Below are 3,717 nucleotides of genomic sequence, written 5' to 3' on the forward strand. Positions count from 1 at the left end.
GATGCGTTAAAATGCTTTGAAACAGATCTGTGCATGTGACGGGGGAGAACGTCTCCCATAATAAACATCCAGGTCTCAAATGGGAGCTAGCTGCTGGCAAAACAAACAAAACTCCCTAACCTTTCTATGTGGAATGTCATGAGTTAACAGTATTGGGAGAGATGTTTTGGGCTATTTTATGAGAACACTGACTCATACCACTTGGTACAGTTAGTTCCAGCTTATAATCGTCTTCAGTACTGAGTCTATGCATTTATCTTTCTGTTTTGGTTTTTGTTTCTCAGTATCTGAGTTAAACAACTTTAAATTCTGTATACAGCCTGTATCTGAAAACTTTGAGGTGCTCCTTGTGTCAGAAAAAGTTTAGATTTTGGAGGCATTTCTTCCATGACCATAGCTAGAATTTTACTGTGTTGAGAAATTGAGGGCCTTAATCCCGACTCATAAAGTGCTTTCTAGTGCTAACATAACAGTAAACTGTCTAATGATGCCTGATACTCTGAGGAAGAATAACTTGCTGCTAATGTAGTCTTTGTTTCTGTTTTCAGTATCTTTATATAGTTAATCTCTCATGAATCTTGGAGAACAACTCCTGGGCTGAAACTGAAACAGGTGCTAAGCAGCTATTTTCTAGAGTTTTCTAGGGCTCTCAAGTGAAGTTCAGGAGACTGTGGTTTCATTGAGCTCATCCAGGTAGTTGATAAAGGCATGATACCTCTTTTCTTAAGACTAGAAATCTCTTGCCCCCCCCCCCAAAAAAATGAGAGAAGGAAGGTCAGATTGACTTTGCTCTACCACCAAAAGCAGGTGCTGGAGTCAAACCTAAGTCTTTCAAATGCTGGACAAACATTCTACCTCTGAACTATGTCCTCATTATCTTTAGATTTGACCCAGAATACTAATCTTCAGGAAACTAAGGCTTCACTAAACTATTTTATTAAGCAGCCATTTATTATAAATTATATTTTAATAAATGCTTTAGTTGTGAGCCAAAGGATGTAGAGATCGCAGCACTTCTGCACAGTTATAGTTAAGGAAAAACACTGAAAAATAAGGAAATTAAGTTGGACCTATTGACACAAGCCAATAATCTCAGCTACTCTGGAGCTAAGGCAGGGGCCTGTCACAAATTCAAGGTCAGCCTGGGTACAGAGAAGATAAAAAGGCTTTGAAGTCTGACATTAATCTAGGCTGTGCTTCTTACTGTTTTAACTTTGGTTTTCATTTGTTGTTATTTGAGGCAGGTTCTTATGCAGCCAAGGCTGTTGTGAACTCCCAATCAAACCTCTTGCCTCCACCTCTGAATGGTATGATAGGCGTGCTCCGCCAAGCTCTGTGTTGCTAGCTTAACTTTGGACAAAGTGTGCTGTAAACTACATTTCTTCATTTCCTAACAAAAAGGAAACGTAAGTGTCTGGGTATGGTGAAATCTCAACACTTGGGAGACTGAGGCAGGAAGACCAAGAGGCCTTGTACTTTATGGGACATTGTCTCAGGAGACTAAATAAATAAATAGGAGCCTGAGCATCCTGAGGAATGGACAGGGTAAGAGGGATGTAGTAGAATCACACACATGCACGCACACACACACACTCATGCACATGTCAACAGGAAGGTGCTGTAGTTACTAGTAGTGTTATGATGTGAAGTACCCGGGACAGTTGTTTCTACACAATAAATATTTAAAGAACCTTAACTAGCTGGGCGACGGTGGTGCACGCCTTTAATCCCAGCACTCGGGAGGCAGAGGCAGGGGGATCTCTGTGAGTTCGAGACCAGCCTGGTCTACAGAGCTAGTTCCAGGACAGGCTCCAAAGCCACAGAGAAACCTTGTCTCGAAAGAAAAAAAAGAACCTTAACTATTTTAGAGAGCTTGGGCTGTATTAGTTAATGACCATTTCTGAATCAAAATGTCCACAAAACTAATAATAAATTAGTTAATCTTAAAATGATTAACAGTTTATCAGAATCAAAGCTAACTAATAAGATTGATCAGTTAAAAGTCATCAGCATAGGCCCTTGATGACTTCAGTTGCTTCCTAGTGTTTTAAGTTAATCTGTGTGTGTGCCTGTATGTGTGTTTGTATGTGTGTGTGTGTGTGTGTGTGTGTGTGTGTGTGTGAGAGAGAGAGAGAGAGAGAGAGAGAGAGAGAGAGAGAGAGAGAGAGAGAAAGAAGAGAAGAGAGGAGGCTTGCTTGAACCTGGTGTCTTAAGCATTCTACCATCTAGTTACATTCCCCAGCCGCCAGCCCAAGTTAATCTACCTATTATGATTTGTCAACATTTTAGAGGCAAAGAATAGGCATTAAATAATTGGGAAGCTGAGGATGTAACAGTTAAAACTCATTCATGGTATGCATGTAATTTTCTGGACAGCTGTAGTTGCTAATCATCCCATCTGCTTTCTGTTACACCCAGGAAGTCATGTCACTACAGTAATAAAAATGGGATTTTTAATCAAAAGATAGGTCCACGAGGTACATCTCAAAATATATAAAAGCCATTCATTTGAGTAGGAAAGCCTGAAATCAAAAGAATCATGGAAACAAATCTAAAGTCATTAATTAAAAGCCTGAAATTATATCCAAATCTTTGATGTGAAATTGAATCAGAATAATTATTTAGTTGAAGTTTTCTTCTAGAATAGGGTTTCTATCTCAGTAAAGCAAAGGACTGAATTAGAGCCGTTGGCATTTCTAAGTTTTTGACATTGTGTTCAAAAGATGTAAAGTGCACATAGGTTTTTACAATACCTCACATGACTTACTGCACACTGTAAGTAAAGGTTCCACAGAACCAGACCCCTTTGTCCTCCCAAGTCCTATCTGCTTGTGTCCTCAGCAGCATGTCAGGGCCACAGTAGATTACTCCAAGCATAAGGGGGAGAACTATGGTGGTTTTTCTTATGCTGAGAGGAAGGAAGAAAATAAAGAGACATGAAATCACTGCCTCCGATTTTGGCCAAAGCTGGCAACTGTCTTATTTTGTGATATGTCAAGCCAAACTGGGAATTTTTTCCTCTTTGTTCTCATTTGTGAACTATACTCTTTCAAATAGAGAAAGGTATGAGAAAATAACATGGATAAAGAAGGAATACAAGGGACCAGAAAAGTCATATGCTGAATAATTTGTCTTTGATTAGTCTAATATTACTTACAGAGCCGTGTGAAAATGCTGCTACGTGCCTGTAGTCCCAGATCTTGGGAGGCTAAGGCTAGAAGGTCACAAAGTCAAGGCCAGACTATGCTACGTAGTAGATCCTATCTTAAAACAAAAACATTAAGACTTCTGGTATTTAAGATTAACGAGAGAATATAATTTACCTTTATTGGTGTTTAAAAATCTTGGATAGTAGACCAGTGAGATAAAGGTGCTTGCTGCCAGCCCTGACAACCTGAGTTTGATCCTTGACACCTGAAAGTTGTCCTCTGACCTCCTCCACATTTTGTGTTGTGATGCATGTTTGTGTGTGCACACACACAAATTAATGTCATTTAATTTTTTTAATTAAAAAAAACTCTTGTATAGTAGTGTCTCCTGGTTGACAGAATTAACGTTTAAACAAGAAAGGACATGGACTTCTTAGAATCCAGCCCTAAACCTGTGATTAGTTCATATATTCTAGGGTGTGGATATATGCTTAACAAAGATTGTAGTAAAAGCTAATGAAGTTTATCTTTTTTTTTTTTTTTTTTTTGGTTTTTCGAGACAGGGTTT

General features: G+C 38.8%; 1 protein-coding gene across 1 annotated transcript in view; it reads left to right on the plus strand.

The window, feature by feature from the left end:
* Positions 1-3,717, plus strand: part of Snx1 (sorting nexin 1) — a 36,739-nt gene that overhangs the window by 959 nt on the left and 32,063 nt on the right. The gene's annotated exons all lie outside the window — the stretch shown is intronic.

The sequence above is a fragment of the Microtus ochrogaster genome, chromosome 5, assembly GCF_000317375.1.
Source record: "Microtus ochrogaster isolate Prairie Vole_2 chromosome 5, MicOch1.0, whole genome shotgun sequence".
NCBI classification, from domain to species: domain Eukaryota; kingdom Metazoa; phylum Chordata; class Mammalia; order Rodentia; family Cricetidae; genus Microtus; species Microtus ochrogaster.